Here is a 26,433-nt window from a genome sequence, read left to right as displayed (position 1 = left end):
CTTCTCTGCCCAGACTCCATTGCATTCATTCAGTTTTCTCAATTTGTAAAGGCTGTTTCAGCAACTAACAAACTACAAGTGTTTCACTACTTCCATTAACTACAATGTAGATAGCTGCACACATACCTGTCTACCTCATCTACTCTTTCTGGAGTCCCACAAAGGAGACAGAAGACCTATATTCGGCCAGTAGATGGGGGTCTCAGAGATGGCCCCACAGTGTGCAGTTAGTACTTATTTGTCCCCGCCCCCCCCCCTTTCCCTACTATATGTAATTTCTTGTCTCCCACATCATAGGCCTCTCGCTAGTCAAGCAAGAAACTTACTGCACACTGATGACCCCAAAACAACTGTGTATGGATTCTGGCTTGGCTTTCAATTCCCAGTCATTGTTACAAGGCTTGTATAAAGCGTCTAACATTAACTTGCAGGAATGCTGCTTTTCAATAGGTGGCACTGCAGAGGTATTGTTCCATTTCCCTTATATTCTCTTGTATCTGCCATGGAAGGATACGGAAGATGCATGCGAGCAATCATATGACACGAAAGCACGTCTGTGACCAGTTGGTTATGGGGCACACATATATGCATACCCACACATTAGGAGGGCTCACGCATTAAAACTACTTCTGAGTTCTAACTGAACTGAATTTCCATGTCAACAGCAGAGGGAAGTCTGGATCCACAGCACAGGCACATTTATCTTCCAACTGTAGACTAATCCTATAGTTATACAAAAAAGTTAAATATTTTAATCCAAGCTCATCACTAAGGGTAAGCCAAAATGCATCACTAATGTTACAGCCAGAAGCTCCATTCATACACTGATGAGTAATGAAGCAATTCGCCAGATGCAACAGAAATCTGACCTAACAATGTAATAATAAACTCTCTCCTTAATAGGGATAACCTCGCCGGTGGAATGCAGACATTGATTCGTTACTAACATTTAATTGTTTTGGATTAGGAGATTTCCATCTAGCAACAATAACCATTTATCCGGAACACAATCCTCGGGCCAACTTAAATATTTATGCTTTGGATAAGGAAAGCCTTGCAGGAGTTGGGAGACATCAATATTTTTTTATATATCTGGTCTGAATGCAGACCGAAGATCAGGCTCTCTTTATTATTCAAGGGTTTACAGCTTAGTCATCAAGAAAATAATGAGTTAGACCCAAACTAGGCAACAGCTTTTTAAAGGCAACAGCTGTCCGAATGTGTGTTCAATGCTTACATGTAGAGAATTTTGTTCAGCATGATCAGAGTCATTGTTCCATTATCATGTGTGAAAGGTTTAAAGGGGTTGTCCCGCGAAAGCAAGTGGGGTTCAGCACTTCTGTATGGCCATATTAATGCACTTTGTAATATACATCGTGCATTAATTATGAGCCATACAGAAGTTATTCACTTACCTGCTCCGTTGCTAGCGTCCTCGTCTCCATGGTGCCGTCTAATTTCAGCGTCTAATCGCCCGATTATATGCGCTTGCGCAGTCCGGTCTTCTCCCTGGTGAATGGGCCTGCTCGTGCCGGAGAGCTGGTCCTCGTAGCTCCGCCCCGTCACATGTGCCGATTCCAGCCAATCAGGAGGCTGGAATCGGCAATGGACCGCACAGAGCCCACGGTGCACCATGGGAGAAGACCCGCGGTGCATCGTGGGTGAAGATCCCGGCGGCCATCTTGCTAAGGTAAGAAAGAAGTCGCCGCAGAGCGGGGATTCGGGTAAGTACTAAACAGTTGTTTTTTTTAACCCATCCCTTGTGTTTGTCTCGCGCCGAACGGGGGGCCTATTGAAAAAAAAACAAACCCCGTTTCGGCGCGGAACAACCCCTTTAAAGGCATTGTGTTGAGGTAATACAACGAGGTAAGAAAGGCCAAAATAAAGTTTAAAAGGGTTATCTAGTCCTGATCTCTCCCGCTGCCGATGCCTGTCCCCTCACTGTACTCTACTTCCTGCTGCAGCACCAATGAGGTCCCAGCAATGGGACATATGACCACTATAGCTAATTTCATGTCCCGTGTGTGGGTGAAGTCATCACTTTAGCAGGAAGTAGAGAGCAATGGATGACCAGGCACTGGCGGAATAGCAACAGCGGGGATCGGAGGAGCTGTGACTTTATGTTTTTCCACCACCCTGTGGAGGTTTCAAAAACATTTGTCCTGGATAATACCTTTAACATGAGGTCCTCTTCTGGTGCACATCATCATCATCATCACACAACTACCCAGTCAGGATAGGAAAGACTTAGTGCTTGCTTGCCCCTTTATCTTTCGTCCATGATCCTTTGGTTGATTCCCTAAACTTTTATTTGAAAAACACTGTATGGTCTGTGGAGAGATGATCTCAGTACAGGTTCTCTTACCCATTAAAATAAGTGATGGGGGCATTTGGGTTGGGCCCACCTTAGCAGCCATGGGCCACGATTCTATGGTACGTCCTTCCTTGGCATTATGTGGGTTGGATGAACACAGCTTCTATATTGCTGGCTTTACCAGTATAAGCTGATCCCATTTTGCTGTTCTGAAGTTGGTAGCATTGGTTTTTCCATCTAAAATCCAATAAAACGGCACTCAGACAGAAACGATCTCAGACATTAAACGGGCGGCACCACCGCTGACTTATCACCTATCCACATGAGAGGTTATAAAGGTCTGATCAGTGGGGGTCTCACTGATGGAACCCTCACTGACCTAAGAATGGGGTTCCTGTGTGCCTCTTTGTGGGCTCACTGCATCCACCCACAGTGACATGGATACTGAATAAAGCGGGGGTCGCACATGCACGGTATCAGTCCATTTCATTGGAGCTGATGGAAAGTGTACACTGCTCAGACCTCAACCAAATCAGACCTTTATCACCTTTTCTATGAATAGGTGATAAAATTTAATTGTGGTACAACCCTTTTAATGAATTTTGCTACAATAGGAACAAATAGGTCTTAGATTTGCATTCGTTTTCAGCATTTTGTTTCACCATGCTATTCTTTTTGGCACAAAATGCTGGAACCAAACAGAAATCTGACGAAACAGAGACCACTTTGTCTCCATTTCTGCAGATTTCATTAATGGCAGAGATAATTTCCATTCAGGTTACGACAGGGGTGCCGTTTTTGGGATTTTAGTCAGAAAGCCTGACGGTATTCCTAGACTGAGCCAATAACAAGGTGTGAAAACTTGGCCTGTAGACCTTAATCAATCTCTAAGAAGAGCAAATGTGCAGAACATTTAGTTAACTGCCTCTGCTATGGCTGTTGTGCAGATGACTGCTTGCCTAAAGCAGTACCGTGGAACTACTTCAAGGTTGCCAACATGAATTTTTCTCTTTTCTGGACAACGTATATAAAAATCCCAGACAGCGAACATTTTTATGTACACATTCAAAACCCATAATGAATTATAGGGATTATAAGTGATACATGTTTATAGGTCAGAGACTGATATGATCTCATTACCAGTATTTATTGGCGCTCTAAACTGACAAGAATTACAGTTGTAAAAGAAAAATCACGTACAGGTCTATTTTTTTCATCGACACTGGAAAAAAGTATCTTATTTTTACGGACTGTCCAGAAATTTCTGGATGGTTGGCAACCCTAAACTATTTTGATTGCACTTGTAGAAGTAGCAAGCCTAGCACTACTGTATTTCTTTCCTGCCAAACGAGAACAGTGTAAAAGTTGTTCCTTTCTATATACTGGGTGCAGCACCATTTCTGCTATGGATTTGGGCAAAGGAAATGGGAAATAACTGTCCTCCTCCTCCTGTTTCTCAGAATGGGGAGATGGAAACATTTACTAACACCAATATAATAGCCCTGCTCAATTCTGCAGATGTTCTGGAGCCAGTTAAAGAAAAAAATAAATTTTCTCCCTCATTATGTCTGAAATCCATTTGAAGAATTAATCTGTAAAAAGTTTTCTCTGCAGTTCGGAAGAGATGACAAGTTTCTATGTTACATTATTTAGCCAAAAGTCAAAGTTTGACTCCTCTCAAGGGCAGGATGTGAAGTCATCACAAGAGACACCTACACAGATTGTGTCAGCTGGCTCGGGTTAAAAGGCTTCCATCTTTGGCAATATTAATTGTTCTCAACTTAAATTAAGTGTCTAATTGGGCATTAAGCCAAGTAAGAAAAGCAAAGACAAGTAAAAGAAAGGACTGGGAAGTGCATAAACAAATTATGAAAAAGGTATGAAGAATCATTAACTGTAGTGAGAGCGCACATTTACAGGGAAGGTGTGGAAGTGATGCCTAGGATTCTTTTACCCATCATTTGAAACAAATGCATAAACATCAATAAGCAAAAAGAAATGTATCATTATGGCAAACTGGAAGGAAGTGCAGGGATAATCCCAACTGTGAAACAGTGCGTTATAGCGGTAAATCGGGGCAGGTAGCAGACAGGAGGATAGTCAATACAGGTCAAAGAACAGAGAATGCAGCAAAGTCAGGAACCAACAAGCCAGGACAGATGAAATAGCACCTTAAGCTGCTCCAAAAGACCAAAAACCAACTGAACTGCGGCAAAATGCCATGGTCTTTGGCAGATCCCAGCAAAACTGCGACAGTAGTCATGGCAAAATAAAAGTGACATAAGCACTATGTCTGATTATACCCTAAAGGGACAGATGGCACTAGTATTCCTTCATTTTCAAGGAGGTATAATTTCCCTCATACATTGATTCCCTAAACTGACACTTTAAGGCTACACACATAGAGCCTGTACATCAGCATGGAGTCTTTATGGCTCCATACTTGAGAGCTGCAGGGACTCCATAACCCTGTGCCATATGTAGCATCCTACGTGGGTACATTTAGTTATTCTCCCCGTGGAGCAATGTTTCTGGGGAAGAATACCTCTATAATAGGCTATCCAATGGACAGTGGCTTTATTCTTGCTGGATTCCACTAGAATTTAAGAGAAAAAAAATCTCTGTTAAAAGAATTTGGAACGAGGCTTTATAGAAGAGAGCAGGAATAGGAAAATGTATTTCCCAGCAGCTGTTTAACTGGTGCCATCAGCAGACTACTGAGAGAGCGGGTCTGCCATGCAGGCAACAGCAACATCGCAGGTTTAAGCATAACTTTATGATCTATATATATATATATATATATATATATATATATATATATATATATATATATATATATATATATATATATATATATATACACACATATACACTATAAAATATACATACATATATATTACTATAATATACAAATATCCTTTATAATATATATATATATATATATATATATATATATATATATATATATATATATATATATATACACACACACACACACACACTAGTAATTATTAGGAAATTAAGACAAACAGCTTGGCTCCTCCTACAGCAGTGACATCACCACGGGTCCTTCAGCCCACCGGATTTCTGTGGTGGTGGTAGGTCAGTGTGTTCTGTCAGGACTGCTCAGTTGTAGGAAATTATAGGACTAGTGTTTCTGGTGGCGCACAGCTCTGCTACATGGTACATGCATTATGATCCCCACGCACCACACACACAGCAGCTTGATTCCCACTCAAGACAAACAGCTTGGCTCCTTCCACATCAGTGACATCACCACAGGTCTTTCAGCCCACCGAACCTGTCACCATAAACTAAGTTATGGTGCTGTTATGGGACATGACAAAGAACCGGGTGATGCATTTTTTAAAATCCACCAATTTTTGTGATCCAACAGTATCACCCCCTGAAATCTGTGCGCAGCACGGAAATACGACTCCTTTCAGAGTTCCGTGCGTGCGCTCTCCCATAGACTTGTACATGGCACTCCGAAGAGTCAGATTTTCGTGCTGTGCACAGACTTAAGAGGGCAACAGTGCTGGAACCAAGAAGCGGGTGAGTATATATATATATATATATATATATAAAGTAATACATCATCCAGCTCCCTGTCACATTCCCTAACGGCACCATAACTTAGCCTATGGCAATGTGGGGATAGGACAGGTTCCATTTAAAGAGAAGAAAATCTCAGGTTTAAAATGGTGAAAAACAAACAATAAATGCATAATCACCCACTCAAGCGGCTCCCCATCCGGTGCTGGAGCCACAGCTTGGAATCTGAAAGCAGCAGACTGGTGGTCACATGCCATATATTGTGCATGGAAGTCTCACGGCTGAAGCTTGTGATTGACTAAGCAGTGACATGTGCAATAAAACAGAACATGAGCACTAGCCTGCTTCTATGACGTTCCGAGCGGTAGGTACTGCTGGAGAAGGCAATATGTATTTTTTCTTTATTTTACACAATTTTAAGCATGTGAAATTTATTTTTAACGCCCCAGAAAAACACTGTAAAATATGGCTATGTTTCCATACATTTGTGCCTGTTTTTACATTAAAAAAAACAAACTGTATTCTTTGTTGACTATAAAGCCTTTTTTTAAATAATGTTTTGCAGCTTAAGGCCTCACGCCCACGACCGTTGCGGGATACGCCCGTGGATTTACACCACAAGAGTATCAGGATGGTAAACAAAACACGCCCGCTGGTGAGGTCTCCATTAATATAGTATTAACGGAAACTGTGAAAAACGCACGTTTTTCCGTGGTTTCCATTAATACTATATTAATGGAGACCTCAGGAAGCGTAAATTCGCGGAAAACCGTGGAGACATCCTGCGGCGTAAATCTGTGGATAATAGAACGTGCTGCAATTTATTTCCCAATGCGGAAATCAGCAGTAAAATCCCGCCCGTCGGCATTGGCAGTAGAAATCCGTCCCTAACACTTGCCTCCTTTTCAATCTATTTTTTTAAGCCTTCCAAATCAAAAATATATACCATATATACTCGAGTATAAGCCTAGCAATGCGACAAGCTGCTTGAATTCTCCCCGCTGTCATTCCCCGGCATCCTCTCTGCTCGGCTCTGTCATCTCCTGCCGTCAACACTGTGATTGGATCGAGCGCCAGCCAATCATAGCTGGTGCTCAATCATTCACAGCTAATCAATGAATGACATTCACTGATTGGCTGTGAATGATCGAGGCCCGGCTGTGATTGGCTGGCGCTCGATCCAATCACAGCGCTTACTTACACAGTGCTGATGGAGCCGAGCAGAGAGGACAGCGGGGATGACACCGGGGAGAACTCAAGCAGCTTGCCGCCAGACACCGACGCCGGCTTGGAGGGGAGTATGGAGGTTTTTTTTTTTACTCAGTATATACTCGAGTATAGCTCAGCTTATACGTGAGTCAATAAGTTTTCCCAGTTTTTTGTGGTAAAACTCGGTCGGTCTCTCTCTATATAGAATCGCTCTTTTGTAATACAGAAAAGTGTGCTATACAACACTTTTCTATCCTACAAGAAAAAAAAAAGTACTTTTAAGCTACTTTTGACCAACGATACTCAATACGTACATTGGGCAATGTGTTTCAATATGGTTATTTGTATCAAAACATATATGCTTGTGTACAACGTTTCGATCACATAGTGATCTTTGTCAAGCTTGACAAAGATCACTATGTGATCGAAACGTTGCACAGAGGAATAAAGACAAAATTGGCATAACTATTGCATCATTATTGCGGTTACGGCTTATTTTCTATTTGGATGACACTTCTGTGGAGTCTATTGATCCAGACTCCTGCTGTAGCTGGCAGCTCTTTATCTGTGGGTCCTACCTTATTGGTTCTGTGGAGGAGTGCTCTTCCCATACTACTTTGTATGCAAAACATATATGCTTGATGGATGCCTAAAGCGTGATTTCAATAGCCTCTAGCTCTCCCAACTCCACCATAACCATGCCCCGGAGTGAGGGTTTGGTCCAGTAATCACCATAGACACTAAATCTGAAATATGAGACTTGCCAATGGATTCAGATGATTTTAAGGGGTTGTCTGGTTTAGCAAACCCAATTTCCAAATGCATTGATAGGGCATGTTGCGTTAACAGAGGGAGGGGGTCTTTCATTCGATAAACTGTAGAAGCTGCAGCTACAACGAGCATCTCTTTTTTTGTGGAGAACCTGTTTTTTTATCAGTGGAAACTGTTAAAAAAAACACCAAAAAAAACCCCACACTTGCTCAATGGTTCTTAAAGGACATGTGAACCCAAAATGGTATGAATCACTGACTTTTGGGACACTCCTAATATTCCAAGGAGGATAATCCATTTAAAAAGGGTAAAGGACTAAGATATTGATGACGGTATCCTCAGAATAGGTCATTAATATCAGATCAGTGGGGTCCATCGCTCAGAACCCCTGCTGATTCATTAAGTGGATGTGAAGCTCCCAAGAGTGTCATAGCGGTTTCACTGCATTCGAGGCACAGCACCGTATATTTCATAGCGACTGTGTTAAATATAGCAGATTATTTACTTTAGATGCTCTTAGACCATGAGACTGAAGAACATGCGGCAGACACCCACGGATCTGATGTTGATGATCTATCATAAGGGTGAGCAGTCACTATATCTTGCACATGTAGAGTATGCAGGTCTTTCAGGACCAGAAGTCATATGACATTGAATTCTTTTCTCCACTAACCCAAAAAAAAGTTATATATGAGGGAGAGTATGGTCAGAAATTATACAGAGAATGAGAAAAATTTAACATCACATGTCAAAATGAAACTTCGGGGTTTTTTTTCCACATATGGTTTTTAGTATATGCAATTTCAGCACTTTTTTCTTCTTTTTGCTTAGAACAGACCTGGCTATGCGCACAGACATCACGAGTATTTCAGTTCAGCAGAGAGAAAAAAAAAACCTGCTGAATGGAAATTTTAACTCACAACACTTGCATTGTACAATGCCAAAAAGGAAAAATCAAGCGAAAAATTTTAGAACTTTAAGAACTTACTGAAGAACAAACCAAAATATTTCATAAAATGAGCAGTTGGATCTCTTCTGGCTAAAGATACCATTGCCACATGGAAAACCTTACGGAAGGCCTCCTGCAGACGTCCAGGTCGGATCCCGCTGCGAGAATTCTCGCAGCCGGATGTGAGGCGTGCCCCTGCAGAGACCACTGCAGCTCACCTCATCCCCACTCTGCAATGTGGCGGCTGTTGCCCAGTTTATCGCGCGAGTTTTCACACGGTCCAATCGCGTCTGTCTGCATAGGATTGCATTATCTATTGCAATCCTATGGCAGCGGGCACGGGTGGAAATTCTGCGGGAAATCCTGCCGCAGAATTTCCCCCCGTGTGCAGGAGGCCGAAGGGTATCAATGATGTTCTGAGTCTGGGTCAGGAGACCTGTGGTCAGGCTGAGACACTCATCCATATTACAGATATTGCGGCTGTAATATATTTATGTGAAACCGGTCTAACGCTGTGTTAGGACTGAATTCTCTACCAAAAAATTTGCAACAAAGTATCACGCAAGCGAGAAGGATTTTCCAGAATTCTGTGCAAACCTAACAGCATATTGAACATTTTTAACATGTGCTTCACGTTGCAAATTTCTACAGGACGTTTGCTCCTGATTTCATCATTTACAAAGGGTGAAACCTGCGGTAAAATATGCATGCAGCGTATACGGGTTTATGGGGAAAATCGATGTCCTTGATATCTAAACACCGTTGTGCTATGCAACATGCAAAATGTTTTTAGGCCGGGTCACTTACAGCACTTTTTGGAGAAGCCCACTGCAGTTTTTTGAGCCAAAGCCAGAATTGGATCCAGCAGGAAGGGGACATAGAAGTCCTTCCTTTAGATTTCGCATTCCTTTCGAATCTAATTTTGGCTTTGGCTCAACAAAACGCATCAATAACTGCAGTGATGTTTTTCCAAAAACTGATACATGTGAAATCAGCTTAACAGATGCTGATTAGCTCATTTTTTATATATATATATCTATCTTCAAGAAAGCTTACTTATTCCCATACAAGTTAAAGTAATGTGTCATCCCATTCCCAATTTTAATCACAGCAACGAAAAAAAAAACGCCAAGCAAGTCTGGTTATTGAAAGACAACAGGACGCCCCGAGAAAATCCCCTTCAACAACAGCGGCCAAAGTACATTACCAGCGGCTCTATATCCGAGACTGGACAAACAAGACTATCATATTGCTTTGTGCTGGTTATTAGGTCAGGAAAAATGTGCTCACACATTAATCCCCACCTCGCAGGCTTTACCCCACATCAGCAGTCCAGGGCCTTTGATGTGTCATGCATGCATGATTTGTACTGTCGGTCACACAGGGGGCTCCTGGGTTGCCCTTATCGTGATTCTTGGTCTGCACATAACTGGGGCCATGAAAAACAACACAAAGATTTATTAGCAGGGATTAATCAGATATCTGCGTGTGGGGAGAGGGAGGGAGAAAGTTGCAGACAGACTGATCTGATATGATACAGGCAATCTATGATCTAAAATAACAATACATATTAGACAGCATGATGCAGGATTTTGTAGTCCTCTTTTCAGAGGTGTGTCTTGTAGACTGGGTCTAGGGCCCTTTTACACCAAGCAATCCTCAGGACACAAAGCATGTCCATCGGTGATCGTTCCCGCTGTTCACTTGCAGCGAAGGATCGCCGGTACGGGGACGAATAATCATTCGTCTCTCCATAGAATCCATTCGTCGGTGGCACATCATTTACATAAGGAGATGTGCTGCCAACAGGAGAGCAGTTTTATGCCTGCACATAAGATACGATCAGCTGATGAACGAGTGTTTGCTGGTTCATTGGCAGATTGTGTTAAGCCTTACAGGGGCTGATGATCAGGGAAATGAATGTTTGGCCCAAGAGTTTGTGCCCCATCACGGGCCCATCTAAAAGGCCTCAAAACAGAACAAATCTCACTACAAACTGAGAATTTCAGAGTTTGGCCATTGTTGTTTATGCGACTGTGAAATATGATCCTAAAAATGTTACAGGACTATAAAAATAGGGTGTAGACACTAATCCCAATGATTGAAGCAGAGCTTTAGGAGAAAGAGGAAATGGACATCAGCATCCGTAAACCCCATCCAGTATAGTGGAATAGGCAACCAGCACTGAGCTAGAACTTAAAAAGTCACAGATTGTCTAACGATTGTACAACACAGAATAGGGGTTGTTCTATAAGGATAACCCTTGTCCTTATGGACAGTTAGGTGATACATACATCAGATGGCACTCCCTGGTTTATTACTCTCTTATATGAGCTAAGACCCACTAACAGGCAAAGCTCTTGCGGACTCTAGAATACCAAATCAGGCGATTGACGTGTGTTCACCTCTTGAGATCCCTTACAAAAAGCTGATTTTGCCAATGAAAGTTATTACCTGCTGGTTATTTCTCCTGCAACGAATACGATAAAGGGAAATGCAGTATTATAATGCATCTTCCACATCAGAGTGGCTGTCTGTGATGGGACAAACCCTATAATGTTCATGAAGAGCAAACATACAAAGAAAGAGGTTTCACGAAACTAAACTTATAAGAACAAAAACAAGCACTTCATGTGTAGGGAGTTAAAGTAATGAAAATTAGTTCGACTTAGGGCTCTAACACGCGGTGGTTGTGCTAGCAGTGCAGCCGCCTCTGTCCGGATGGGGAATACCACCTCCATAGAAATGCAGGAATGAGGGAAGAGTGAAGGATCGGGGTGCGCTGAACATAGAGTAAGCAAATAATTCCGATGATGAAATTTGGTGTCTTCTAAAAAAAAAAAGTGACTTGGAATCAATCTGTCTGCATTGAAATCCATTTGCCTGCTATGCATTCAGCAAGCCCTGATCCTCTACTCTTCCCTACTTCCCAAAACTGAAAGTTAGTGAATTGTCAAGCAGATTGGACAATTGGTTTGATTGTATTGTTCAATGCTCAAGTATCTTAAAGGGGTTGTCCCATGAAAGCAAGTTATTCCCTATCCACAGAATAGGGAATAACTTGTAGATTGGTGGAAGTCTGACCACTGGGACCTACAATGAACCCAAGAATGCTTCCTGGAATGAACAGAGCTGCACCTCTGCTTCACTAATTTCAGTGCGACTGCTGAAGATAGCCACGTTTAAACGCTCACCTATCTCTGGCAGTCCCACTGGAATGAATGAAGCAGTAGTGCACATGTGCAGCCACCGCTCTGTTTATTCCTGGATGCACCGGAGCCTCATTCTCGGGATCGTTGGGAGTCCCAGTGGATAACTTATTTTTGTGAGACAACCCCTTTAAAGAGTGTGATCAGCAGTAATACATCCCCTTCTATGGATATCTGTGTCAGAATGAAACCTAGAAGAGTTCCTCAGGGAAAATACCAACTATTTAAAACATCTCACTTACCTTTTACATTACTTAGAACAAATCCACGGCTGCAGCCAGAGAGTGTAATACTTTACCAGTCATTCCTGAAATATAAAATGAGAAATATAACAATGTACTATATAGACAAGACACACTGTGTAAAATAGTGGACATTATATAGCTAAATGCTTACAGTATGCGATGCAGAGCATCTAGTTTGTATCATCACAAGATAAATACATTTATTAGATAAAGGCTGCTTATTGTGCCAGAAACAGTGCCCCTCTTTTCCATAGGCTATATCTGGTATTGCAGCTCAATCCAATTCATGTGGGAGACTGAGTCATGATACAAGACATAGCCCAAGGTATGCCAAAGAGAGGGGAAAAAAAAGACTTGCCGCCATGTCAAAAGGGGCAGATCTTTTTTTCTAATCTCTATAAATATAAAAATAGTTTAATGTAGATCATGAATTATATTATATACATATCAATATATTCAATGCATCACTAGTAGAGTTTACCATTTGACCCTATCCACTAACTTCCGACCTATTAAACAAGAGTCAGATCTGCCACGTATCAGTTTGGAACCCTACCTAGATAATCCCGGGATTACAGAGACTGCTATGGCATTTGCAAACATCTCATTAAAAAGGTTGTATTACAGAACGCAGCTACAGTGAGCATGGAAAAGAGATTTCCTTTTTGACAGCATGTCAAAAACAATGTGTAAGGAAACACCTCTGCTTATTACAGTTCACAGAACGGTGGCCTTTTAAAAATGGCTAATTAAAAGTTTAACTCTTTCTTGCTGCACAACAACTCCCAGCAGACTAAAGCAGCTATTGTTAGATACCAATTGCTTACAGGCAACAGCACTAATGCCATGCCAAAACTGCAGATCTTCAGAAAAACTTCTATGTAGTGAGTAGTCAATAGTCACTCTTTGCAACAATTTTGTTACAGTTGTTAAGACTCCATACAATTGATTGGTCCTTGCTCCCTGCAGGGCTTCTTTAGCTTTTGCTCTGAATATAAAGAAACAACTAAAATGATACAAAGTTACTGTGTGAAGAACTCATTTTTACTTGTGACTATTCTGTTTAGAATTAAACACTAAGTGATTTTAGAGAAACTCCTTAAGAACTGCTGTGTAACTTCAGAATATGGATAGCATCAAAAATCTTAAGAGTCATCCTATTAATTCACACACAAGCCGCTAAAAGACAAACAGTGTAACAACAAAGTATTGAATGAGATTAGTCCCAGTGATTTTACAACCTCACTGACTGCATAAACCACAATTACCAATTATGCAAAAAAAACCAAAAAAACCTTCGTTTCTCAATAGCTTCCAGATGACTGTAATAGAAGTTGTGTTAAATCCAAATAACCATGGAAGATAGTGAGAGTGTGAGAAGAGACTAACACGGGAGAGATTTGACAAAAGTGTAAATGTACTTTCTAAAAACTTCTTTGACATGTCAAACGTTTTGATCGCGGGGGGCCACCAATTACTAAAATGAGCCAGCTGAAGCACTTGTCTGAGTGCTGTCATTGCTCGTTAGCTGAAGACCGGCCCAACAGGAAGCTATGGGCCAGTCTTCAGCTAGTGAACAGCGAGGGGGTCTGCACACTTGTGATCGCGATATCGCAGCGTTTTTTTTTAACGCGAATGTCAATAGGACTTTCTAATGTAAAACCGCTTTGCACAAAAATCGCAAAGCACAAATTCACGATTTTTGTGTGATGCGTTTTTAACATTAGAAACATGTCTGACTGATATTCGCGGTAAAAAAACCCAGTGATATCACGATCGCAAGTGTGCAGGCACCCCGACAGTGCTCAAAAGAGCACTTCAGCTGACTCATTCTAGAGATCAGTGGTGGTTTGGGGGGAGGGGAGGGAATGGGGGTGGGGGGGGCTCAGCAGTCTGACCCCAAGATCACTGAGGAGTCTACTGGAGGCTACTGTTATAAGAAAGGATAAGGCGACTAAAATATATAGTTACATCTCAAGCCATTTTCTTATAAACACGATCAAATACAAAAATACTATTAATTATACATGTTACAAATCCAATTAGGGTCTAATAAATGGAGTGTTTGCAAAGCACTTCTAGCAGCTCTCAAATCAGCGTTGATTGTGGGGTGATGCAAAAATGCATCTCTGAATTATTCTATTTATTAGGATGGCTTCAGATGACTATCGGCTGGGTTTTCATGCCCGGACGATATACGGTGTCTCTCTCTGCAGGGGGAGGAGGCTGGCGTGCACTGAGCTCCCGCCCCCTCTCCGCCCCTCGGCACTATTTGCAATGGGAGGGGGCGGGATAGGAACCCCTTAGCTCCGCCTCGCCCCCTTCCATTGCAAATAGTGGCGAGGGGCGGAGAGGGGACGGGAGCTCAGTGCACTGCTCCCGACTCTTCCAGCCTCCTCCCCCTTAAGAGAGAGGGACACTGTATATCGGCCCGGCGTGAAAACCCGTCCGATATACGGTCATCTGAATAAGCCCTTACTTTGTATAGGCTATGGATATCATATAGATCTGCACAGTCATAGAATACAACTCTGTTTTTGAGAGCCAGCAAGGGCTGTTGCCAAGGAAAGTATCACTGCAGACGTACAAGCCCACAGCGGTGCCTGGTTATTGACAGTGGGGAAATTCAATGGATGGGGAGGAGGAGGGGGGGGGGGGTGTAACTTACACCGCCGAAGCTGGAAGGGAAGAAGGTCGCCAGGGAAATTATGACAGTGGAGCTAGGAGCACAGACCAGCAGATTCTCCGGCCCAGCCAATGAAGTTGTGAACATGCAGCTTGTCTCCACCCATTCCTTTGGTGGAGACAAGATACAACAGTACCCTTTGACTCTACCTACGACTTGCACTGCATTCTGTTCAACAGGACAACCAACAATGCTTTATTTAATTATATCATCCGAGACATGTCATTGTGCTTCAGTGCTTGTTTGGACATCTACTTGGAGAACAGCATCTATTAAGTATTTTTGATATTTTTGGGGATTGGTGAGGTATGATGGGCACATGGTCTGTGCTTGTTTGTTAACTTCCAATAAACTTGTTATTTAATCGGATTTGTATTCAGTGTCTAATTGGTGTGCAAGTCGATGCTCGTATATACAATTTCATGATTCAGAACCAAAAATTGCCAAGATAGACAAAAACTACCTTAATAATAATATTCCTTTCAATATAATCTTCAGAGTATTAATTAAAACCACCATTCGAGATTAGACAAAAATTAAAATTATAGGGCCTATGCACAATATAATGTTGTTATTTACGCCGGACAAAACTGTTCACTCATGTCGGATTTTTAAAACAGCTAGATATATATTATGGTCTCTGGATTACATCTTGCTACGGGTCATATTCTCAGGATCGTAATCTGATGCACAGCATATTCTCAAGATTGTAGGCTGGTATCTGTTATATACTCTGGAGTGTAGCCTGATTTTTATTGTATCCACAATATCCAAAAGGTCCAAAAGGTATGAAGATACTTCAATAAATGGAAAATAGTTGCTGGAAAAACCATCCTGTGTGTGGCATGTTACTAAGAGGAAGGGGGCAAGTCTGTGAGGGGCGGTGTCCAGCACAGCAGCTATTTTGGAAACCACCATCTTGGAACCAAGTCAAAATTTTCAAATGGGAAGGGGTGCATGTGTCTTATGCATCTGGTAGAGAATTTGATGAGGAATCCAAATCTTAAATGTGACGTATCTTTATTCCTGTCAAAGTTATTATTACTTCTCTGTTAAAAGACACAGATATGGCTACAAGATTACCATGCAAGGATAGGACAGAAATTGTGCTGATCTCCCGGGAGCGCAGTACCCAAATCATTTCAGTGGATTTCAATGGTTCGCACCCATCCATAAGCTATGGCACAGTTAGCAAATCGCTTGCCAAACGTCACCAAAGACATTCTGTGTTTGACTTGCCAAAAAGGGGACATAACAAAACTGTCACAGATGAAGCAACAACAATGGCCCTCCTGGCATCTTTCTGCACAAGCCCACAGTGCAGTACCCAGCGTCTGTCATAGAAGAGCAGGGTGAGTTGAACCACCATTTCTCTTCCTTCTGCTTATTTTCCAGGAGGCTGCTGCTTGGAGTCCTTGTGGCTTTGTTTATCTATAAGCAGTGGATGGTATCCATGTATATATAGTATCTAGAGATGAGCGAGTACCCAAATGCTGGGGTCCTCGTTATTCAAGTCAAGATTTTCCTAAAATTCGAGAGCTCTATTTGAGTAACGAACCCCATTGACTTCAATGGGAGACTCGAGCATTTTTGTATGAGACCCGCTGGTTCTCTCTCGCGCTCTCATCACACAACAGCCAGCCCCCCCAATGTAAAAATTACTTAGAGGAGACTGTCCTCCAAGAAGTCCAACCAAGCACTGAAGAACAATTACATGTCTCCAGTGATATAATTCAATAAGCCATTGCTGTAATGCTGAACAAAGTGCAGTGCAAGTAATGGTAGAGTCAAAACACATAAGCATAACCACATTCACCGCTATAAAGCGTCATCAGGGGTAGGGCTCTAAGTACTTAAGTACTCTTATGAGACATGCATGAGGCTTTACGCTGTGTAGGACTGCGTATTTTAATTAAAATTACATACAGATGATCGCATATTCCTTGATGTGACTGCGTCTTTTTCCGGGCGGATGAAACGCTTTCCACACGCGTACATCTGCATGGAAATATAAAAGTCACATCCCAACAGTATCCACCTACAAATACACGTCCATCTGCAATGACCATTGCGGAGGACATGCGATAAATACTCTTCCATAGAGATCAATGGGGCCAGTCATCACGTAATCCGCAATAAAATAGAGCATTTTGCGTTTTTATATCCGCACCCATAAACCGCAATGCAAAACAGCTTGTGTGCATGGCGTGGGGGCGATCATGGATTCCGTGATAAAAATCCACCCGTGTGCACGAGGCCTTGTGTGTGTATTTTTTATGTGCGTAATACACAGTGCTAAAACCCCATTGATTTACACTGGGTGATTCAGATCGGCATGTTTCACACACGTATTAGGTGCAAGAGAAAAAAAACGTAGCACGTCCTATTTTGGTGCGTAATATACACCAGTATAGTCTATTGGTGCATAAAATACACAGTGAAATACACATTTTTTGCATATTTACTGTGTACTACATATTACGTGCATGTAATAGACAGCCAAAATATATACGTGTCAGTGAGCCCTTAAGAGAAATAATATCCATAGTTTATTAATAAATAGGTTAGGTTGTAAGCCCTGTAGGAAAAGTCTACTTTGGTGTGCTGGCAGGCGTTATTAGTCTTTGGCCAAAGCATTTTTTTTTTTTTAAACACAAGAACCCATCCCCCGAGCTGCAGCGGATGGAAAGACGACGTTAAGGCCGGCTGTCCACAGGCGATGCGGTATCCCGCAGAGAAGCTCCGCTGCGGGAGCCGCCCGGGAGCAGGGCCTAACACTGGACAAGGTTCCCAGAGAGAAGCAACTGTGTTCAAAAGAAACAATTACTCATAATTCTTCCCATAAAGCCTTTCAGTGGTTTGCGATAAAATATAAAATGTAATGCCACTTAGATTAAAGGATTGTGTGAAGATATAAAGTTATACCCTATGCACAAGGCAGGGGCATAACTTTATGATCACAGAAGAGTTGGTTGGGGAACAGGTCTCGAAGGTCTTTTCATAAACGGGGTGTAGGTCCCCTATGTGCCACAATGCTCCATTCATGCAGACACCTTCCCTTCAAGACCTCAGTTGTTCAGATTGGCGAGGTCCCAGTGGTCAGTAAGTACCCTCTCCCCATTGCAAAGACATGCATGATACACATAGCCTGAGGAAGCTGACTGCTCTGCAGTGAAACTGGTCGCTTGCAACTTTGTAATTTATATTCATCCCTCCCGACTTGTGGTTTGCACCAAAGTTGAGCCCCGTGATGGTCTTCCTTTGCATTTCTAACACCAGCGTGTTCAGCGGGTGCAGCCTGACATCTACATGTGCATACAGTGCTGTGTGTTCTACAGTAGTCCCAGATGAGCGGTTTTGGCCTAGGAAGGAAGGGGGCCTCTTTCATCCAGACCAGACAGAAGATACACCTCTCCCCAATGCCATATATCAGGGTATTTAAGCATATGGCTAGGTTTATTGCAAACTGGCTTTAACCCTTTCCAATCCAATTTGTATCCCGATTTTCCTAGGGGGCTTACTCTTTTTCTGCTGTTATACATCGGCGCTATGTTAGCTAAAGCCAGTACTGCATGAGGTGACAAGTTGGATAGGCTCCGACAGCAGAGAGGCTGGCAATATACAGTAAGAGAACCCCGACGGACGTCTTCCAACATCGGAGCTGCACAGCCTTAAGTCATAAAGTCTTCAGAGGTCAGACAGTGGATTTGAAAGGGTTAAATACTCCATTTCTTGACATTACATTCTAAACACTGTTTAACTGCTCATCATATGTAAGAAAGCTGGAACTGCTGGTAGGTGCTGGGTCCTGTGGTGATGATGTTGGGGACATGTCATACTTCTCGGCACGCCAAGAAATCAACCCCACAATGGGATATGTTTCTTCCCCAGGCCCTCTACCCCTACTAATAGAAAGTCATCCTGAGTGCAGGTCTCCCTCTATGAAATGACCTAGAGAGAGTTAACCCCTTTAAGTATTTACTCTTGCACTCTATATGTATATACAGTATATCATCATGAAATGGTAAAGCCTCAGAGGAAGCAAGCATTACAAGATGTATATAATGTTAACCATCGATGACACACAGGTTTTTAAAATTAGACCTACAGTAAGACTTCACAGCCTCTTTCTTCCCATTACAAATCAACGCATTGTTCGTTTTCCCCTACAACCAGTCTGATGTTAAGTGTTTCTACTCACATGCAAGCTATTACATACACACTTTGTTTGAAACCCAATTCCACATCTGCTAGTCGACAGAAATTGGAAATCTGATGAAGCTTTCTTGACAATGGTTTGCTGAGGATGTAATCACAATCATCTGTAACAGTGTATCAGGCTGCACTATATCACACCCTATGGCTTCCCTCCTGCTGTAAACATTTCAAAAACTGGAAAAACTTTGCTTTTGTCCCATTCCAATAAATGTTATTTTTCAAATCAGAAAGGAAGTCAGCAGATTAGATTTCCTTTTTCTAGTAGAAGAGAAATGGACTGATTAGTATAGATATAGATGTATGACTAAACTAATAGAGCAACAGACTCTAGAAACTACAAGGTAAAAAAAAGGTGACCCCTGCCTCATGTTATCTTTCTCATTTCGGTTATAAGCATACAGGAAGAGGGCACACTAAAAAATAACTGTTTTATAGGAGTTCAAATTAAAGTCCTACAAATACTTGACTGACCTTCTAAAGAGCCCTCGAGACAGAGGGAACGTTTGGAGCCCAGTAGCCAATATATTTCAAAATTGTGACTGGTGCCCAAGGATGTGTGAAGCAGCTGGTGTGGACCCCCTGTGCTGCAAACTGATTTGACTTAGGCCTACTTCCAAGGGCAGCATTTCGAGGTATCCTAGTGTTCCACCTTTAACCCCATCAATCAGGGTCTGGTGCACACTGTAGGGGCCCCCAACCCCTTACCCCAGAAATAGTCTGAGCACTACAGCAGCTGACACAAAGTGAACAAGATAACTGCATTGTGGTACCAGTGGAGCAAGCAGAGACATGGTCAACATTGGGGGGAAAATAAGCTGAACTGGATGGACATATGTTTTTTCGCCTGACATACTATGTCATGGGGCAGAGTAGAGGTCAGGACAAGTAGAATTCTTGCATTACAGTATAGCAGGCCAAGGGTCAGGGTAGGCAACAGACAGAGATAATGTGGACCAAAAACAAGTCAATGTCAGGAGAATAGAACTTAGAAAAGATGGGTAGAACAAGCATGGGTGAAACCAATGCACACCATTGTATGCCAAAAGGGATTAACTGCTTAAAGGGGTTTTATCACCTTTTTCTACCACTGGCCTCTCCTCAAGATAGGTCATCAATAACAGATCAGCCGGAATCAGGATCCCGGACGATTAGTTAACCCTTCGGTCCGCTGTCAGTACAGCAGGCTGAATGTTGTCATGGGTGGTCAGGGCCAGAAGTGCATCAGGAAGCTTCACTCCCACTGGAATCAATAGGAGCATAGCAGTCCATTACACTTCCAGCTCTGATCACCAATAGAGATGAGCGAGCCTACTCGGCCACGCCCCTTTTTCGCCCGAGCACCGCGATTTTCGAGTACTTCCGTACTCGGGCGAAAAGATTCGGGGGGCTCCGTGGGTGAGTGGGGGGTTGCAGCGGGGAGTGGGGGGGGGGAGGGAGAGAGAGAGGGCTCCCCACTGTTCGCCGCTGCTACCCCCCGCGCCACCACGCCTCCCCCGCCCCCCGAATCTTTTCACCCGAGTACTGAAGTACTCGAAAATCGCGGCGCTCGATCGAGTAAATACTCGAAAGGAGTAGATTCGCTCATCTCTAATCACCAATGTGGATACCCAGGCCTACTGGTCAGGGCCAGAAGTTTTTGCTCCCACAGATTTTAATGGTAGTGCAGCCAGCTATTATACTTCCGGCCCTGACCACAGAGGACAATGTTACGCCCTCTGCGCTGACAGCGAGTCAGAGGATCAGCTAAATCGACAGGGATCCTGAGTGGCGGTCCCCCGCCAATCTGCTATTGGTGACCTATTCTGAGGATAGGTCTGGTCATCCAGTGGATGGGTGAAAACTTGTAATTTTATACACTATACCCCTTTAATGAAATCTATTGCCTCTTTTAAAAAGGGGTTAAACTGGAGATAAGCGCACAAGAATGTCTACTCCCATGCTCATTTATTTAATTTGTCCACTTCAGAGATCTTCCCGAAACGTATGCATTACATACAAGTAAAATACATATTTTCACAATCTGCATTTACATACGCTTTGTTATTTTAGGTTTGATGCTCCTCTAAGCCAATACATGGAGGCTATCCATCACTAATTTAGACATAATCATATAATTATATGCTACAGTATATCAGTTTATGATTTTAACAGTAATATAAAGGCTTGGTTCGTAAAGCACTATCCATGAGTTTACTGCAATTGTCAGCAGCCCCTATTCTGTTTTCTACTGACTTTAAAAGGAAAAAAGGAACATAAAAGCCAAAAGAAATACAGTCTTTAAAACAGAATGAGCAGCTGGCTCAGAGCACCTATTGTTTGTTGCTTGAGGCAAAACAAGTGGTAAAACTAAAAGCCGAAGATTTAATTAAACTGGTACAAGTCACCAGAAAACTGTTTCACAGCCCACAATCCAATTAGACATTTTTTGTTTGGATTGTGATTTATTTTCATTGGAAAGCTACAGGATTCAAACTTTTTGAGCAAAAATGTTTCCCTAAATAGGAAATAAAAGTTGATTGTTGGAAAAAGCAACTGACCCATAAATCCGGTCTTCAATATAGTGATCGGTCACTCTCTGCCACTGCATTGTGCCCACTAACTGAGCTACATAAGTTCTCTCTTTTGTGCGACACCTGGCTCTGACTTGTTGCTGTATCTGAACTTTTTTAAATGACTCTGACTAATGAAACGGTCAGTTACATTCTCGTTGTGAAGATACTTCAATCCTGGTTGGCTAACTTGCCCATCTCAGTTATGCTTTTGCCATCTTCATGGCGATACGGTGCTCATCTGATCAGAACCTTACCAAGTTTTTGACCTCTTGTTGTACAGTTCCAGTCAGTCTATATTAGCAGTAGCTGTTACTAGTAGGGAACGCCAGCTAGATGTTTCATAGTCTATTCCTCTGTGCAGGGGGGGGATGTTGGTCAACAGTGGCTACCAGTTGTGGTTATCAAACAGAAGTTCTATGGATCCCGCTGATAACCTAAGGGACTCTTTACACCTGTAGATCAGGTCTCGATGACAAGATCTAGTCAACTAGATCAGTACTCATTTAACTGGCCTTCACACAGGCCGATTCAGATAGTGTGGGGAATGGATCATTCATACTATTGTTTGTCCCCCATACTGACTAATCACTATTAGCGGCACATTCTCCTTTTATATGAGGAGAGGACTTGCCAACAATAATGATTTACGGTGTTGCATGAAATATGTGATCACCTGCCAAATCAGCAGCTGTTTGGGTGATCGGCTGCAATACAGTCCACTGAAAGTTTTCACGAACATTCTTGCCCGAAAACCAGGTCATGAAAAATGCCCTTAATGTAATACCCTGAATACCTCTTGACAGCAGATTTCATGATAAATTGTGAACATGCTCCAGCCTTCTCCTGTTGGGAGGTCATGCCAAGTCAGAAATGTCTGTTAGCATCTTATCTCGCTCACCCCACATTCGGGCAACGCTGAATCTACAGGTATATGGGTAGTCGAGTCAAACAAGCAATTCAGGGGAATCTACCCCTTTTCCTAGTGGCATGCTTGCAGTTTTTGAGTCAAAAGAAGTGGAACATTCACAGCATCTATAGTAGCAGCACAGTGGATGAGATTTTCCCCCAAAAATGTTACCCATATGCCATAAAAAAAACAAAACAAACAAACAAAAAAAAAGTAGCATAAATTGACCTGCAGTGCGGATTTCAAATTTACCTGGCTACAGGGATTTGTCCAGCCTGGGACGAAAATGAATAGCATAGTTAAAAGGAGTTGTATGCAGATGAGATAAATGGACAGACAACCTCTAAAGTCCAATTTACATGCAAAATTTGTTAAAACGATGGCATATGAGCAATAATCGTTGCATGTAAATGCTCCCATCGTTTGCTCTTCGGCTGAACGATGGATTTTAAGGTGAGCTTAAAATCCATCGTTCAGTCGGGGAGTAGATAACAGACTGGACGTTGTGTTCTCCACGAGAGCAGCTGATTACATTGTATTCATGCTGGCAGCCCATGACAGCCCATGCAAGAACAGAAGAGCTGATTGCAGGGCTCCGACCTCCTGCTGTGTTCTGCAAACCGCTCCTGGAAGCTCATTTGCACGCAAATGAAGCTGATAAAGTGCTAATAGGCATTATTGCCCATTAGTACTATATGGAAAATGATTGCTAAAACTGTCAATCTTTCAATCGCTTTAAAGATTGTCTTTGCGTATAAATGGGCCTTAAGTTTTAACCCTCATTATGACGGGCAGAGTTATTAGACACATATGATGGGCTGCCCTTTTTCAAGTCAGGAAGAGTTGAAAGGAAATTAAGCAACGTCTAGGATCCCAAATTCAAGCAAATCATCATTATGGCCCAAAAGAAACATCCTGTAATCGAGGATGGGTCACACCCTTCACTTCAGCAGGGGATGCAGATCTGCACCTTCTGTAAATATACAGACAGGCCATTAGCTGTCTTCCCACTAGCTGGAGTCTTGGGTAACACAATTTAAGTTCACATAATATACCACCCTCCGGGAACACACAAGGCCGTGATGGACAGGCAGCAGCTACGTCAACAGAGAAAAGCTTTGGAAACACAATACGAAAATACCTCAACTAAGAACGTTCCAAATAACAAAAGGCAACAATTTCAATAAAATACCATTTTAAAGCATATTTTGTCTGAGAAAATGTTTTATTATCCGCAGACGGCACATCTTGTAACGGTTAGCAATGCGCCATAGTGAGACAATAAGATGCTTAATTATTACTCGCTATTTATAAAACAAAAATATTCTAAAAGGCAAACAATACAGAGAATGTATACGCTCGGGTCCCAACCCCAGTTCAGCTCGCAATGGCCGCTTTCTAATTTAGCTGACATTCAGCTATACAGATTTCCATTTTGGACCGGCCTCTGTTAGCCAAGGTGATATCTAATGCTAGTCCTGAAAGTGATATACAAGGATGCCCACAGTGGGTATATACCAGTGGCTTTCAGCAGGAAAAAAAATAGTTTTTCTTGAATCTCCTGCATAAGAATAAGGGGGCACACGGTGCAAAAAAAAAAAAAAAAAGGTATAACAGAAAACTTACTACATTGCTAAAATTTCTATATTTGTATTTTTTCCAAAACAAAAAGTTAAAAATGGTAAAAAAAGGGGGGAACTTTTCTTTAGTCCCTTAATGTGCAATGCCAGGAAACACATTGGCATTATTTAGAATTACTACCACTGGAAATACAATGTGAGAACTGGATAGAGATGCCCCTGCTTCACTATAGAACAAGTCGTAAGCCGTAAAAAAAGAGCCACTTGTGTAGGTCATGGGATGGTTAGATGACTATTGTGTTTATACTCACCAGCCAGTGTTTATCTGGTAGATTCACAGCTTAGTAAATATCCCCCAATGGGTTGGTAAGAGACGCGACCCCCCCTCCCCCCTGTCATGCGACACAATAGGAATGGGAATTCCAGCAGTTTCCTGTTTTAAGTGTACAAACGACATTCCTAACTTCAAGTTCACAACCCTCTTTAGAGCACTATAGTAATACTTCTGGCGAAAATATGCATGAAGACTAAAGAACAAAAATGTATTGTGATCTTATATCTGTACCCTTTTCCAGCTGACCAGCTATAGTATACAATGTGAAATAAGCCAAGATAACCTAGGACCCCAGCGCTGCAAGCTAATATTGCTAGCCACAGAGCCACCTAGCTTCTTCTGCCAAAATACAAATTCCATGCATATTCTGTTCTTGGTCAGATTTGAACCTGGAAGACAAGACGACGTAGAAAAAGAAGGAGGAACAAAGGAAAAGAAGGAAATGAAGGGGAGGGGGACATGAGAATATCTCCTCCTTCTCTTCATTCCCCTTCAGAGGAGGAAGGATGAAGGAGGCAGAAGAAGTATGGTGGCTCAGTGTTTAGCACTCTTGCTTGGAGCACCTGGTCCTAGGTTCAAATCTAACCTAGCAGATGTTGTCCTTGGTTGGATTTGAACCTAGGAGGCTAGGACGCCAGCACTGTAAGGCAATGGTACAAACCACTGAGCCACATTTACAAAAAACAAGGAGGAGGAAAATTTTAGTGTGTTCAACCAAAACAAAACCTAAACTTTGGGTTTGCGCCAAACCAAAAACTTTGACATAGTTCGACCAGAAATGAAATTTGACTATTTCTGTTCACTCATCAGTAGTCAAGACTCCAGTACTAAAGTCCATTTAAGGCCCATTTACACAGAGCGATGATCGCTTAAAGATCGCTCAAACAGCAGTTTAAGTGACAGCTTTGAGCGATCATTTTGCATAAACTATTAGGTAGCTACTTAAGAGCAATTAAGTGTGCAAATGAAGCCTTAGCTGAAAGCAGTTGATAGCCAGAGGACTCTTATCAGCTTTCAGTTCTTTTGTTCTCCAGAGGGAAACAATGCTATCAGCACTACCTGTGGAGAACTGCTGATAAGGCTGACGGACTATTTTTAGGTTGGATTGAACTTAACGATCAGCTAGCAGTCCCCGAAAAGTGCACGATCGCCACGCGTTTAGATGCAACAATTATCGCTCAAACAATCACTTTTTATAACTTTTTCAGCAATCATCGCTCCGTGTAAATGGGCCTTTAGTTTAATTTTCTAATTATTCAAACTGATGAGACCACTTGAGCGGGGGAAGGAAATGGCTTGGATAATACTAAGTGATGATCTCTTCTCAGCTCATTGTAGGTCTAGCCGCGAGGAATGGACTACCAATTAACAGACTGGCTGCTAAGTAATATAGTACCTAAGGGTTCCCATACACCGTGTCACAGCATCAGGTAGCATATGTGTTGTATCGCTAGTTGCTCGGCTGTACTTGGAAGTACAAGTGCAGCCTGGAAATTGAGTGGTAAAATGAGTGTACTACCTGTGCCTACGATAAATAGTAGAAGGGCATTCTAAATGTTACTAAAGTAAGGCCTTATTCACATGGCAGAATTTTGGTAACCAAAACCAGGAGAGGGTCCTATAGAGAGAAAAACTATAATGGAAAGATTTCTTTAGTATTTAGGACCCACTCCAGGTTTTGGTTTACAAATACTGATGCAAATACTGACCGATAATTGCTGTCTAAATGGGGCCTAAAGGCTTATTTATATGGGCTAATTATAACATTACAATTTGGTATTTTCCAATTGATTGTAATGATAGCTGGCCGGTGTGAATACAGATTAAGAACAATGAAACTTTTTTTTTTAACTTTACCATACAAATGATGGAAAACTATTGTGTATAGACATCTACTTCTCCAT

General features: G+C 42.2%; 1 protein-coding gene across 2 annotated transcripts in view; it reads right to left on the bottom strand.

Annotated features, from left to right (window-relative positions):
• The window catches only part of LHFPL2 (LHFPL tetraspan subfamily member 2), a 129,104-nt gene that overhangs the window by 70,025 nt on the left and 32,646 nt on the right, over nt 1-26,433 (bottom strand). The window contains exons 1-2 of one of the 2 annotated variants that reach the window (XM_066602843.1): nt 22,502-22,520; nt 12,250-12,314 (exon numbers count right to left, since the gene is read on the bottom strand). The gene's annotated coding sequence lies outside the window, so the exon portion shown is untranslated. Of the gene's footprint in view, nt 1-12,249; nt 12,315-22,501; nt 22,521-26,433 lie in introns of those variants that run through there. The other variant, XM_066602842.1, reaches the window with a different exon arrangement.

Source organism: Eleutherodactylus coqui, chromosome 5 (genome assembly GCF_035609145.1).
Source record: "Eleutherodactylus coqui strain aEleCoq1 chromosome 5, aEleCoq1.hap1, whole genome shotgun sequence".
Lineage (NCBI taxonomy): Eukaryota > Metazoa > Chordata > Amphibia > Anura > Eleutherodactylidae > Eleutherodactylus > Eleutherodactylus coqui.
This window is presented reverse-complemented; position numbering and strand designations above follow the sequence as displayed.